The 16,129-nt window shown below is 41.0% G+C and overlaps 1 long non-coding RNA gene across 1 annotated transcript in view; it reads right to left on the bottom strand.

Moving 5' to 3' along the window:
* LOC117563518 (uncharacterized) overlaps positions 1–16,129 on the bottom strand; it is a 201,680-nt gene that overhangs the window by 24,638 nt on the left and 160,913 nt on the right. The window lies entirely within an intron of this gene.

Here is a 16,129-nt window from a genome sequence, read left to right as displayed (position 1 = left end):
CAGTCCCAATGACAACAACTAGGCTGCAACATCAACCAGTCTACAACAACAGCAAAACAAACAACAGCAGCAAGTTATGCTGCAACAAAAAAAAAGTAACTTCAATTTACGAAAGTGATACGATAGAAAGAAAAGCAATAACAAACAACAGGAACAACAGCACTCAAGGCTGACGAGCATATCGTTGATTAATTATAGCCGATGACAATCACCTTTAGGCCCCCGAGTCATGCAAATTGATTAGAATACACATTGCACTACTTCCACAATATCCTTTTTGCTGCAATTTTAAGTACTACATTTCCAGGCCTCTCTCTCTCTAGCTCTCTAGCTCGCTGTCTCTTTCAGTCTGTTACATAATGCTGCAATTAGTAAATGTCAAATTCCAAGCACAGTGCATTGAAAGTCAAAATTTATTGCTCGCAAATCGCACAAATGCATCAACAATACGTCAAGGCAGCTACCAAGCAGCGCCTGTAAGTATGCAACGGAAATTCATGTGATTATGTCGTTGCTCTCCCGTCGAATAAAGTAATGAGGAGGGGTGTAAGGGCAGGAAGAAGCTGCTTCCACCTGTGTGCTCTGTCTGCATGTGCGTGGTTGATTAAAGGCAACGGCTCAACGATGAATTGTTGCAGCGCCCATTAATATTCGTATGCATATTTTATGGCACGTGTCTGGCGAGCAAATATCTCACCTGCTCAGCAACTTTCAACTATGCTGATACTCGCATGCAAAATGAGACCCACAAATGCCAAATGGAATTTACTCTCTATTTAAATTATACATTTTCTACATACTTTTGGTTGAATTTTGGAAAGGTGTGAATCAATCAAAATACTTAAAGTTTCATAGTAGATACATAATTTGCTATTTTAGAGATTAGCATAAGTGCAAAGGTAAAGTCTAGGCTATTCTTAGGTCAATTCTTTATTTCTAACCTAAGCCATAAAACTTTTATAAACCCAATTTGATACTTTCCATATCGAACAACAAGATTACGCACACACACACAGTCAGATATCCTAATTCAAAGCACAATTCATAGAACACTGAGCGACATGGGTACAATATTATTTTCAATTTATATTTATTTATTGATATTTACGAGCATCTTTGTTGGGAATAGAAATAGCAATCATAATCTTCGATATAATTTCTACTTTATGGTTTGATTGTTATTATTGTTGCTGGTGTTGCACATAAGATACAAAAATTTACACATTGATATGTTTTTACGAGTGCAAAAACACAAGACCAAGAACAAAAAATGTAAACAAATAAACAAAGAGCAGCCATCAAAGACCAATTTCAATGTAAAATGTCATCAATAAGAAACAAGACACACACACATGCACACATACACACAGATAAAGAAAGAGACAGAAGGAAAGCTGCTCGTAATGCTCTCGTATGTGTTGACAATTTATACGCTTGAATACACACTTAGACACAAAAGGTTCGCCCCCCTAACAACTAAACCAAGAAACAAGTAATTTGACAAAACCAACAAAATGCCATAAACCATAAATTCTTTTGGGCAAAGCCAAACACTAAAATTCTGCCTAGATGATGCTAAAGATGTCGAATGCTAAGCTTCTCCAGCCATTGTTTTGTAGCCAGTGGATTCTGGTTGTGTGTGTGTGTTTTTTTTTTTTTTTTTTGTCTTTGCAACTGACTCGTAATCGCTGGCAATAAAAACGAGCCAAGCAGTCGAAGACCACATAAAATATTATCGAAATCGTCATAGTATTCTTCTGGACTCAATGCTGCCAGCAAGTCAGACATCATCGTGCATATAAAAAGAACATAAACAAATAAATCGTCATGTTCTACACACATACATATGCAACAGAATGGTCTATTAGTGAAATAGCTGCAAAAGAAAATATTTAGTGCCTAGTTCTGAGGCGTTTATCATGCATACCCGATATATGGATATATGTATGATATGTATATGCGGATATTACGTGGCAAATTACAGTATTTATGCCATCAGGGCTTGATTTAAATCAAGTCTTATAGTAAATGAGCCGCTAACGATGAATTACTAAGCACATGCGAGTATTATATTAAAGCTCTAGCTTTTGCACATATTACACACACACACACACAAAGCCATACAGTGGTGCACAAAAAGCTGCTGCCAAGGCCACAAAAAGGCATCCAACAAAAATGTGTCAATTTCAAAGTTGCCACGCTGCAATTTCGCCATTTTAATTCAGATTTTTAGTTTGCTTGCCGTTCTGAAATTCTCATTCTCGGCAATTTGTTTGAAATTCAATCTCAATCGAGATGAAATTTTACAAAACAGATTCTTCACTTTTTGCCAACAAAATGTTGCTGAAAGCGAAATGAAGAATATTTGTGTTTGTTTTTTTTTTTTTTTTTTTTCAACTTGCAATTTGTCGCTTCTATGAAATGTGATTTTTTACATAGAAAAAAGACTTTGGCAAACGCTCTTTGCAAATGAAAGCAAAATGGGTTTTTTATGATTGCCAAAGTGTTGTAAAAAAAAGAATAAAAAAGAATGCAATTTACTATACCAAGGACTTTGCTGCTGTGGTTAACAACAAATGTTCAGCAATGCAATGTTAATTTGATTAAATGGTTGGCAGTGGCTCAGCTATCTAAATGTTGGTACAGACACTAAAAACCGAGATGGAGGAAAACGTGTGGGAAAACAAGCCAAAGCCTATCTGCTTTGACTGCCAATAAAACGTTGCATCATAGAAAGGCAGCTGTTGTCGAGCTAGAACAAACTATTTTGACGGCATTTTGCAGCAAACAGATGTGCCGACAGGATAAACGAAGGATGCAAGTTTGGCGGGATATTGCATTGACTGCGGCACTTTCCTTCCATTCGCTATTAAATTCGCTTTTACGTTTAACTGATGGAGTTGGCTTTGGGGCACAGTGACTGTTGCTGCTGTTCCTGATGATGCCACTGATGTGGCTGCAATGCCACTGAGTATACTACTTTTTGCCGAGTTAGAAGTTAGTTGGTGTAACTAAGTTTGGCACGTAACAAAACGCCCCAAAACACACACACACACACATACATACGCACAATTGCAACTTTTGGGCATAAACCGAAATCCCCATGTGAGCCAAAATTTGATTATAATCAAGTGAGCGAGGTGTGCATGCAATTCATTAACTCATGGGTGTCATATATGAATATCAGAATTAAAGCACACAAAATGAGTGGGAAATATAACTTTTAATGTTCTATTTAAGAATTCCAAACTAAATTTAGGGTAATACAAATAAATAATAGATAATTCAGCACAGCAAAACAGGTGTACAAAATGCATGTTTAGAAATTCTTATTAATATCAAAATAAGTGAATCGCAGTATTTTAATCGCAGTATTTTAATAGAGCTAGAGACAATCTTATGCGGAAGTGAAATATAAACCATAATAACATACATAGAAGGGGGAAAATTTTCCTTTTGTGTAATTCTAGATAAAGGCGGAAAATGACTTGCTGAGCAATTAATTAAATACACAAAAGTAGTAAATGGAAATGAATTAAAAGCTCACACTTAAGCAAATATTTTGTTTGTAAAATGATAACATTGGAATTCAAAGTAAACATATCAAGCAGTTTAATCTTCAAAAAGTAATTATATAAAATACCTATAGTAAGACTCAAAGACAATTGTGTTAATATTCTCATCTGTTGCTTCACTAATAAATAATACTAATTAGCAGAAAGTAAAATAAAATTTGTGAAATTGGGGAAACTAATGTAATTTATTTATTTTGATAATTATCTAAACACAAATAAATAAATTTAATAATTAATTGGATTGCATGAAATCATTTATACAAATTGAATAAACCAAAAAATATCTCTACCACTTTTTTATCAGCAATCAAATCAGAATTGAAAAGTCATTTGCTTTAAGACAGCTAACAAGAGTTTGAGGGCAGAACACTAACCGATTCTTTAGCCGGCTTTTACAGTGCCTGTCAATATTGTGCTTGCCGTGTGCAGTAGTTGCGCTTTACAGCTCTCTGACATAGCCATAAAGTTTCGTGATGGTCGTATGTGTCCTGGACTTGAGTCCTTTGGAAGTAAGCACTGAGCACGCCCGTACAATTTAATTAATGGGCATTCAAACGATATAAACTTGCTGAGGCATTTTTAGTGCTCCAAGCAAGAGAAAGAGAGAAAAAAACTATGTAGTTAGAGAGATAGAGGAAGGTGAAGTTGTTCTGTTTCATTAGCAGGCACTGTGACAAGATTGAAGTAATGTTGCCAGATGCATGAAAAGTGGACGACTCTAAACACATTTCACAGTTGCTACCGCTCTAAGCCATCCACCTTGCCACCTTGCCACCTTGCCACCCTGCCACCTGCCACATCCATGTGAATAACGGTAGAACACGTGCCGTAGTGCCCAAGGTAAAACAAAAAAAACAACAGGTGCAAAAGGCAAACAATAACACGAGAGAAAAAGAAACGAAGCACGATATGGAAATAGAAAGCCACAACTATAGAAAATCCTTAGCAACAATACTCGTCGCGTTGTCCAGGACAACGCCATAAAAATAGGCAACAACAAATGCGGGGTTTTTGTTTTGCTCAACAAGGAAAACTTTTTCGGGAGAAATAAAAGTGAATTGAGTCGCAGTTAAAACTGAAAGTGCAGCAAGTGCAGTTGTTAAATCGAAACAAATAAATAAAAGTTAACAACAAATATTTACGATGAGTCAGCGTACTAAATTCATCATAAATACATCGGGTAAATTGAAAGTGAATGTGAAAATGGGGAAAGCCAATAGAAAATGCATTTAAAAAAAAAACACAACAAACTATGAAATTATTTTATAGCTAGCATCTATATACATATATATATCTAATATTATTCCTTGCTCTTGCTTGCAGTTGAGTATTTTGCAGCGCGCATTCCAGGCACGGAATTGGATGAGCAAACAGCAACTATATTGGAGTTTCTAGAGCAGGAGGAGCACACGGTTATCTCGGCCGTGCATAATAAATCCGATGGCAAAATCAAATTTCAGCATCGCATACCCAACGATGAAGTCTGTTTGCTTTTCTACAAGGTGCCGCAGGTGGGAGGCACAGCAGCGGGTGGAGGAGGGGAAGGCGAACCACTGTTGGGCATATTAACACTGGAGGGTGGCCTGGTTAAATCCATTTACAATTCCGTTTCACGTGTCTTTTCACCCCATGCCACCACCACTTCCCGGGTAAGTTGCATTTTCCTCTGTGTGTGTGTGTGTTTGTATTCAGATTGAGATTCTCGTATGCCGCCCATATACAAACACACTCATACACACATGCAGATGCAGTATGCATGTAGTTGTCGGTAATTCGAGCGACGGCTTAAATTATTTTGCTGTTTGCTCTTCAGACTGCTGCTGCATTTTTACCAAGGCAGGCAGCAGGCAGCATTTTTAATCGCATTTGCGCATAATTCAATTCTTTTTTTGCAATTCCATTTTGTCAATTATATTTGCTTTACACCGAATGCAATTTGTTTCTCAATACTATTTTTTCTTGTTCTACTTCTTTGTCTTCATCTTCGTCTTACTACGGTACTTACATGCTATCCTTTTCACTCGCAGGGCAATGAATACAGCGCTGAGCTGAGTGGTCTGCTGGAGAATTTGCATGTCTCGCTGGGTTCTACTTTGGGATTACCACAAAGCGGTAAATAATACTAACACAAAAAAAAAAAACAACGCATACAACACAATCGCGCATTAACTTGTTGCTTAATAACCACTTTATAATGTTTTTCACACCAACTTATTTTTGCTGCCATTGCAGCGCTTTGCTGATCTGCAGCTTTTATTATTTGTGCATTTGCAATGCACATATTTAATTCACTCTTGTTTAAACACTAACAAAAAAAACCCACACACATTCCAATTGCATTATAAATAACACATAAAAAAGCCGACGTGCTTTCAATTTGCAATATATTGCGCATTAATAACGACTTTCGCGTCAGGAAAAAATGTGGACAAAATTCGTGAAGATTACACAAAATGCATTTCAATATGGCGATCTAACGAACATGACGTCACACTAAGCAGCTTAGCCTTGCATTCGTCCTGCGCCGACGTCACAAAAGTTAGTTGACTCAAATTAACGAAGCATTTAATAGTGCAATCTTTTTTAATATTTGCGTACATCAATTAACCGATAATAGTAAAAAGTATTACTGCCCTTACTGAGTCATTAATTTTACCTTTGTGCACTTTTCTATACACTTTCAAAAAAGCTTAACAAAATGCCCACTTTAATTTTGTACTCTTAAAATACTTAAGCATTCATTCGGTTTTGCTAAAAAAAAGGCGCTTTAATAGCGTCGGTAGCCCCAATTTCGCGCCAAGATATAAATGTGGACAAAACCTTTCAATTCTTTCCCAAGTAACTGTCGATCCGCACTTGTGACATCACAATAGCAAACATTTCTTCGTTGAGGTCTATGCTGTCGTCACTCGACTCAGCTGTTTTTACGCACACGTTGCGTGTGACGTCATGACACCAACAAGATTCCTTTATTATGGTCTCTTCTGACGTTAGACAAGCTACCCATTCTTATTAGAATTATCGCGCACAGCGATCAATCGATAGTTTTAACACTTCACTTATTGCACTGTGGTCACATTGACGCCCGCGATTTTGTCAAAGTAACGGAAGTTCTTGTAAAGTAAAGAAGAAAATTCTGTGCAAATCTTTAAAAACATTAAAGTGAAATTAAAATAAATAATATGCATTGAAAATAGGCATTAGCAGCATTAAGGATGAAATCAAATACTGGAAGCAGAAGTTGGGTCAAAAGTCCAGTTCCCGCTTAGATCGCGAGACCGCGCAAATTTTCATTGGAGTGCTGGAAAAGATTGAGCAAAAAATTGGGTAAGCCTTAAAAATGTTCAAGAATCGCAAATAAATTAATACAGAAAACGCACGCAGCTCAATTGATAATGGAAGTAATCGCATTGAGGAGTTCCTCGACCATGCCCACAACAGTCTCGACGAACTGTGGCGTCTGCCATACAATTATCCGCAACAACGAATGGCCGACTTGTTGGACATTATGGGCAATCGCCTGCTGGAGGCGTGTCTGCTGCAACTGCATGCCGAGGACATCTGGAGTCTGGCCTCGTACAATGTGAACAATCTGATGGGACAGTGCATGGACACAGTCGACGCTTGGATGCAATTGTGCGATTCGTTGACGCGCCTCTTTTGGCCCAACTATGTGAAGCATCCGTGGTTGGGGGAACCGCATGTGCCGCGTCGTGGGCAACAGTTCAAGGCGCGTCTGGGCGAAATACGCAGCATTAAACAGCTGTACAAACAGATTGCCACGCTGCTTAACGATGCCGAGTTGCAGGAAATGTTCCAGGAGCAGGCGGCCTTTAGTGGTAAGTAGCTTACTCCCCTTTACTGCGCTCCCATTAAACGAATTTCCTTTTAGATTTCAATATATTCGACACCACGCCGCCAGGGCAAAACAAATGGAATAAGGCGCTGCAGCATTTCGAGCTTGTGCTTCAACCCATCGATGAACGCATTGCTGCCGCCTTGAAATCCCAGCTGCATTATCATCTGAGCAATCCCCGCCAGGTCATCTACATATTCAGCAAGTACGAAATGCTTATCCAACGTCCTGCGGTGTTGGAGCTGCTCAGCATTGAGCGCGAACAGTTTTTGCAGTCGTTGCATCTGCTGTTGCAGGATTTGCGCAAAGCGATGACGGACACCAACATGGAACCGGATACAGGACACTTGTCGGTCATTTGCAACGAGTGCCGTTGGCTCAAGGTGGTGCAGCATCAGATACAGGAGATTGAGAAGGTTAGCCACTTGATAAGTGGACGTGAAGGGTTTGAAAAGATCAACAAAGCGGTGCAGGAGATCAAGGAGGAGACGGAGTCGCTGTTGCGCACCAACTTTGAGATCTGGTCGGGACAATGCTCCACGGCTGTGAAGAGTGGTGAACTAAGGTAAGTTACCTTGCTATTAAAGAGATAGAATGTAAAGGAGTATTATAAGGGAAAGAAGGATCTTCATCACTATAAAGTATTTAAATTCTGGGTTAAAGGCACTGCAAAATCATGTACATCCATCTGTCTGTATGTCTGAATGTTAAGAGCACTAAATCCCATGCTTTTGTAATACAAATTACCTTCTATGAATGCTCTCAAACATGTTTCCCAATTAAGCAATCTTCTTTGCACTGTTTTCGAATAATCTTTACCTTTTTTTTTAAGAATTTGATATTTAGTTATTTAGCATAATAATTAATTCTTTTCAGACTTTAAATATACCAAATATAGCATTCGGTAAACGTTTACGGTATATTGTTGGTATATTCTTAGAATATGGTTTTTGGAGCATACTTGTTTGATTTCAAGGTTTTAAGCATAATCACTAATAAATTTAATTCTTTTCAGACTTCGCGATGATCAGGCAGTAGTCAAATTCGAAAAGGAAGGACGCCAATTGATGCGAGTTACCTTCAACCCCAAGCTCGTAACATTTTGCCAAGATGTGCGTGAGTTTGAGAATCTGGGCTACAATGTGCCTCTCGAGCTGCGTTCCGCGGCCACACACGCAGCCAAATACATGTGCTATGCGCGTCGTTTGCAGCAGATTGCCACCTTTCATAACACTATTGGAGATCGCATGATTCCCTGCCAGCGTCCCATTATGCTAAAGAATGCGCTGGAGTTGCAGCGTCTGGTGCAGAGCGAAACTGTTGCCTGGCAGGATGAGGAGTCGGTGCAGCGTTATGTTAACACACTGCAGCAGGCAGTGTCCAAGCTGTCCGCGGATAATACGTTGCTTGTGGGTTACCATGAGCAGGCGAAGCGCACAGTCACCAAACTGATGGACACAGATCTGATGACGCAAAATCAAGTGTGGAAGGATGAGCTGCGTCACTTGCGTGAGCTGCTGGCGACGTTGGAGCGTCAGGGTTACACGAATTTAGATGCCTTTAAGCTGCACTGGGATCATCAGTTGTACAAGGTTCTGGAGTATCAATACATACTTGGCCTGCTCGATATGAACAACAAATTGCCCGATATACACATCAAGTTGGTGCTGCGCCAGCGTGAACTTTGCTACAGTCCGCCGCTGGAGGAGATTCGTGAGATTTACTTCTCGCAGCTGCGACGCTTCATCGAGCGTCCGAGTAATTTTCATGGACTCTCCGAGCACAGCGCTGCGTTGTTCCAATCGATGGTCACCTTGAATCGCCATCACTTTGGACCGTTGTATGCGCGTGCAGCAGAACTCTTCGATAAGCTGGAGGATTTCAAGATCATCTGGTTGCCCTGGATTGCCTTGGGCTGTGTGGACATCGAGCAATTATGTGGCATTCATTTAAACGAAGCTGCAGATTGGGATCGCAATTTCCGAGCTTGCAAACAGTTTAGTCAACAGCTGGCGAAGCTGCAGCAATCGGAGGAATCCATCGATTGCATTGTGATCAATGTGCTGTCGCTGCGCACGGACATTGAGTACTTGAGTCGTCGCTATTGGGAAGCTTTGGCCAACAGCTTGCGCACCTCGATCCTCAACGATGTGAGTGTGGTGCAGGAATTTCTGCAGAATGCGCTGCAATTCCTGCAGAATGTGCCCATGGATGAAGGCAGCATCAGTCAGTCCGGCATGAAGTATGAGAAAATAATGCAGGAATTGCCACAAATTGCCAACACTTTGATGCTGGTGCGTGAGAAGGATGCATGCTTAGCTGGTTGGTGCAAGGAACGCGTCACAGCCTTGGCTGCCATCATGTTGCAGTGGGAGCAACTGCAGCCGCTGCTCGAGAATCATGCGGTCATATTGCAGCGTCAGGTGGACATGATCAAGACGCAGGCGCACACACAGCTGCAGAATCTGCGCAATGAGGCGGATAAGATTCTGTTACGTTGGGAATCCACAATTGCAGAGCTGGAATCCAACGATCAGGCGAGCTTGGAGCTGTTCAAAGAGCGTCGCGAGCACTGGCAACAATTGCAGACCAAAAAGCAGCAGCTGCTCGACGAATGCAGCAAATTCAACATGGAATTTCCCGAGGATGCATTGGCGCCCTTCACCGCCATCGATGAGCAGCTGGCGGAGCAGTCCAAGCAGTGGCAAGTCTACGATAGCTTTCTGGCCGAACTACAGCCCATTTTGCAGGAGGAATGGGCCATCTATAGACGGCGTCCATATGTTCTGAACGAGTTCATTGCACGCTGGGAGAGCTCAGTGCATGCCTCGATTGATCTGCCCTCGAAACGCATTCGCCAGCAGGTGGAGCGACTGCAGGCGACTTTACCAATTCTACAGCAGTTGCAATCGGATGCTTTAAGTGAGCGCCATTGGGCGCACATCTTTCAGCTGCTGAAACGCAGTCAAACGAAGCCATTGCATGCCATGTCGCTCCAGGACATCTTGCTGGATATGGACGCGCTGCAAGCTGCGGCTCCAGAGATTAACAGCATTGTGCGGCAGGCGGCATCCGAACAGATTGTGCGCCAAGCGCTCGTAGAACTGGATCAATGGTCAGTGACGGCGCAGCTGAAGCTGATTGAGCGCACCGATGCTGCTGGACAGTCAATGTCGCTGATTAAAGACTATCAAGAGGTGCTCAACAAGATTGGCGACAATCAATCGTTGCTGCAGTCTGCCAAGAATTCGGCGGCCTTTGACAGCTTCTCTGATCAAGCAGGACTTTGGGAAAGTCGCCTCAACACGCTCGATGTGCTCTTGACTAGCTTAAGTCATTCACAGCGACGGTAAGCGGTAAACTATAGTATATATGGAGTTCTGATTCTAATTTCTATTCCCTAGTTGGGTTTACTTGGAGCCCGTGTTTGGCGCTGGCACTTTGCAGCAGGAGCACGCTCTATTCAAGCGCATCGATAAGGACTTTCGTTTTGTCATGCGTGAGATTCAAATGGATTCACGCGTCACTTCACTGCTGAAGATCAACAACATTAGCACCATTGTCAACGCGCTGGAAACGCAACTGGCAAGATGTCAACAGAACCTAATGAGCTACATTACGGTAAGCGAAAAGTCTATAGGGAAAAGGCAATATTAATATCCAAAAACACGAGTTAGAAAGCTTGTATTTAGAGTAGACTTTTGTCTTTATTTGGTTTTACAAGCTGTATATAGCTACCTTTACTTTCATCTATTTATTTGTGTTGAAAGTTAAGATAACTTGACATTAATTACTGTCCGTCAGTCTATTTTATGTACTTCATAATCACATCTTAAATACAACCTTCATTGCACTAGCTGCAATCTTCTAGTAAAAGACATAAAGCAGTGAAAAGACCAATTAAGATAGATTTCAATTAGATTAGACTGTTACTTTCTTTTGACATTTTTGAGTTTCCTTTTCATAATTTGTTGCCGTTGAAAGTTCAGCTGACTTGTTGCAGTGTAATCTTTTTGTAAGTTAAATATGTCAGAAGCTTCCTTGGATATCCTATATCCTTTAGTTGTCATTGGTCCCAAATGAATTTCTGTTTTTCAAAAATATCCAATTACCAAAAATACAAAAATATTGTTATTGTGCTACTAAATACCGAATTGTTGGCCTAAGCAACTAAGACCCCATTGAAGTAAATGTGTGTAAAAAGTTTATATTAAAATGCTCTGTTAGGTCAAATACTTAGTTAATCTGAAAACACACTATAGAGAATATAAATATAACACTTTTTTATCTTAATGACATGATGGGCATTCGATTTTTATAAGCATTTTAGTTACCATATTGTATTTCAATTCATTTGTGAAATGACTTCTAGCTACTAAGCTGAGACCAATTAAAAATCTATTATTCCTCAAATAACTTGACTTCTACTTTTTGCGTGCAAATCTTTTCTATACCCGCACGCCTAAAATCTTTCTAGGACAAACGCAATTCGTTCCCTCGCTTTTACTTTCTGGGCGACGATGATCTGCTCGAGTTGTTGGGACAGGCAGCCAAGGACGCGGAGATTATCAAGCGACACATACGCAAGCTCTTTCCCGGCTGTCACAGTCTGGCCATCGAACAGTCTCCCACAGGAAAACACTATCGCATTCTGGCCGTGCACAGCGCTGATGGCGATGAGCTGCGTCTAAGCCAAGCCGTTGACATGACGGGCGACATAGAGGTAAGAAAAAGAAAATCAACTAAAATAAAATCAGCAACTTTTCTAACAAAATTTACGAACAACTTGGAACAGCGTTGGCTCAATCAACTGATGCTGACGATGCAAGAGACGCTGCGCAGTCAAATCAACGAGTGCTACAACAATACGAACGGAGCTAGCGACAATGTGAACGAACAATTGTTGCAGCGTTATGTTAGCCAAGTGTTGGTCACAACGCGAGCATTGCATTTTACGCGACAGGCGGAAAAAGCCATTGGCGGCATGTCGCTGGCGAAGCTGCAACAACAGCTCAAGGCGGAGATAACCCATTTGTCGAGAATGAAACAACGCACGACGACGACATCGGCGACAACTGGAGGCAGTTTGATATGCCTTAAGCTGAGTGCTTTGCTGCTGGATCTGGTGCATTATGTGAGTGTTGTGGAGTTGCTGCAGGCGCATAATGTGATGCATGCCACCGACTGGCATTGGCTAAGTCAACTGCGATATTACATGGACAGCGGGATCGGGAACGGAGGGAGCGAGAAGCTTCGGGTGCGAATGGTATATGCTGAATTTGAATACGCCTACGAGTTTCTGGGGCATGCCAATAAGCTGGTGCACACACAGTTGACACACAAGTGTTATCTCATACTCACCCAGGCCATGCACATGGGACTGGGCGGTAATCCTTTTGGCCCAGCTGGCACTGGCAAAACCGAATGCGTTAAGGCATTGGGCGGCATGCTTGGACGTCTCGTGTTGGTTTTCAATTGCGATGAGGTGAGTGTAACCACACACACACACACACACTTCCTCTCTCTAGATGCAATTTGTCATTATGTGTCATCTGGTTTGGCAGAATGTGGACACTGAATCGATGAGTCTAATCCTCACTGGGCTGGCGCGTTGCGGTGCCTGGGGCTGCTTTGACGAGTTCAATAGGTTGCAGGAGGCCACTCTATCATCCATATCAATGCTCATTCAGCCCATCCAAACGGCACTCAAGGACAAGTCGGACACTGTGCAAATTGGCGAACGAAAGGTGAGAAATTACTTCTCGCTCGCGATTGATACACTGCATTAATAATACGCTTCGCTGTTTTGCAGGTGCAACTCAATCAGCATTGCGGCATCTTTGTAACCCTAAATCCAGCGGGCGGCGAATACGGCGGCCGCCAAAAGTTGCCCGGCAACATTCAGGCGCTCTTTCGACCCATTGTCATGCAACAACCCGAACCAGGAGAGATTGCTCGTGTGATGCTGTTTGTGGAGGGCTTCGCGGCGGCCGCGAATATTGCGGAGCGTATTGTGGAGCTGTTTGATTTGTGCGGTAAAATGCTGTCCGCCCAGCGGCACTACGATTGGGGACTGCGCGAATTGAAGACGGTGCTACTCGTCTGCGGCGAGGGACTCCGTGCGCAATTAGCGACGACGTCGCCGTCTGCGTCCGTTAATGAGCAGCGTGCGACAAATATGGAGCATGAAATGCGCATTGTGGTGCACTGTCTCCGCTCATCAACCATGTCCAAGTTGGCACAACAGGACGTTGAACGCTTCGAGATGCTGCTGTTGAATGTATTTCCGGAAATTGGCATCACAACGACGCCATCAACGCCACTGCAACAAGCGCTCGCTGCCGCCTTTGCGCCACTTGGTCTTTCCCCGAACGACAGACAAATCGAGAAGGCATTGCAATTGCATGAGCAGCTCCAGAAGCGAATGGGCGTCGTACTCGTGGGTCCGCCGGGTTGTGGAAAGTCTAGCATTTTGGCGCTGCTGCGTCAGGCATTGACCGCAACAATGGGCACTCAATTGCGCGTCCACACCATCAGTCCCAAGTCGATGAGTCGCGTTCAGTTGCTTGGCCAGCTCGATACGGATACGCGGCAGTGGCTAGACGGTGTGCTCACCCATACGGCGGTGGTTGTCAATCAGGAGGCGTCTCACGTGCACTCTTGGATTGTCTGCGATGGCAGCATCGATCCCGAGTGGATAGAGGCTCTAAACTCGGTGCTTGATGATAACAAGTGAGTCGATTTTTTTTGTATTTAAAAGTTTATGAGGATAGCAATCTGATTTTCTTCATATTTAATATCTTCATCAATCATATTCACTGAATAATCGCTTTCTGACTGTTCATGAGCTACTTATGTTTTTAAATGCCTTATTCGTTCCAATTCCTCAGGCGTTTTATAGTTACAAAGTAACTATGAAAGCTTTTTAATATTTTAGGCTATTTTCTATATAATATTTGACAAAGTTTTATTCTGATGATAAAAGTTGGGAAATCGTCAAGCATATTCACTATTTCAAATAATATAAAAGAATGCAATATAAAATACTGAATTAGTCCAAAATGTACGAAAGTTGTTTAGAAAAGCTTATAATCAACTTCTCGATGTATAATTCTCTGAAAGCATTTTTATACCCGCTACCCATAGGGTAGAAGGGTATTATAACTTTGTGCCGGCAGGAAATGTATGTAACAGGTAGAAGGAGGCATCTCCGACCCTATAAAGTATATATATTCTTGATCAGCGTCAACAGCCGAGACGATCAAGCCATGTCCGTCTGTCCGTCTGTGTGTCTGTCCGTCCGTCCGTATGAAACACTGGATCTCAGAGACTATAAGAGATAGAGCTATAATTTTTTTCGACAGCATTTGTTATGTTTGCACGCAGATCAAGTTTGTTTCAAATTTTTGCCACGCCCACTTCCGCCCCCGCAAATCAAAAAAATCGAATAACAAGCGTAATTTTAAAGCTAAAGTTGCGAATTGGTATATACAATAATTACTATAGTAGTTATGATTCCTAAAAATATGGTTGCGATCAGATAAAAATTGTGGAAGTAATTAAAGAAATACTTTTGTATGGGCAAAAACGCCTACTTACTAGGGCTCTTAGTTGCCTTGGCTGACAATCTGGTATATTGTGCCGTCTATATTTTGAATGCGGTACTATATCTATATACCACATATACCATTTGGTATATTTTCAGTATATTCAGAATATTTTGAGAAAAATACCGCAAAATACATTTCTTTTATTCAAAATGGGTAGCGGGTATCTCACAGTCGAGTACACTCGACTGTAGCTGTCTTACTTGTTCTAACTGATGATGGGAAACGTTCTTATGAATTTACATATGAAAGGTTTTAAATATGTTTTACGAATGTTTGGAATGAATTTAATCGGAGCTGTAAATTTGACTATCGCATTAGCTTTAGCATGGTTGAAACTTATCACATCAAAATTTCGTAAATTTTTAACTTTCATTCCCCAAAATTTTAAGTGCAAATTATCAAAAGATAAATCCCTTTTCATCCACTCAACAGTGAAAAGCACCTTCAATTCAATTTCGCAACAGCTTTTGCTATTATTTTATATTTTGCTCGTATTTGCGCATAAATTCGTAATAATTATTTGCGGCTTGCCATTTATATATGTATGTATATATCATTTATCATTCATTATACTTGTATATATACTATATATGTATGTATGTATATCGTATTGGGTATACAATTATCATTATATCGTATCGTATCTTATAGTTGCAAGTATTGTATTGCACGGGACGAGCCAGAAACGAACTTAGCTCATCCCCTATCACTTAGCTACCAAACTGAAAATAGTTTACAGACTTGTATAAAACACAAAAAAAAGCGAAATGCGGATACATTGTTCTTTTGATGACATCAAATGAGGGGAAGCCCACTATAAAACATAACGTAACGTAACGTAGCGTAATGTAATGTAACCTAACTGTTAACATAAACGTAATACACAACGTAACGACATTTTACAAATGACGTTCTAGAGTTCTCTTACATATTGAAGGGGAGTAGAGTCATCTTCATTTGTTCATTTACGTGTTTTGAGTATTGATTTTGTCTAATATATGAACAATTGTTTGCTTTACATTTAACTTTGATCTTACTTTTAATCGTATTAACTCAATTTATGCGAGGATTCGTAGGATTTCTCTATT

Source organism: Drosophila albomicans, chromosome 2L, assembly GCF_009650485.2.
Source record: "Drosophila albomicans strain 15112-1751.03 chromosome 2L, ASM965048v2, whole genome shotgun sequence".
Classification (NCBI taxonomy): domain Eukaryota; kingdom Metazoa; phylum Arthropoda; class Insecta; order Diptera; family Drosophilidae; genus Drosophila; species Drosophila albomicans.
Note: the sequence above shows the minus strand (reverse complement) of the source record. Positions and strands in the feature narration are given on the sequence as shown.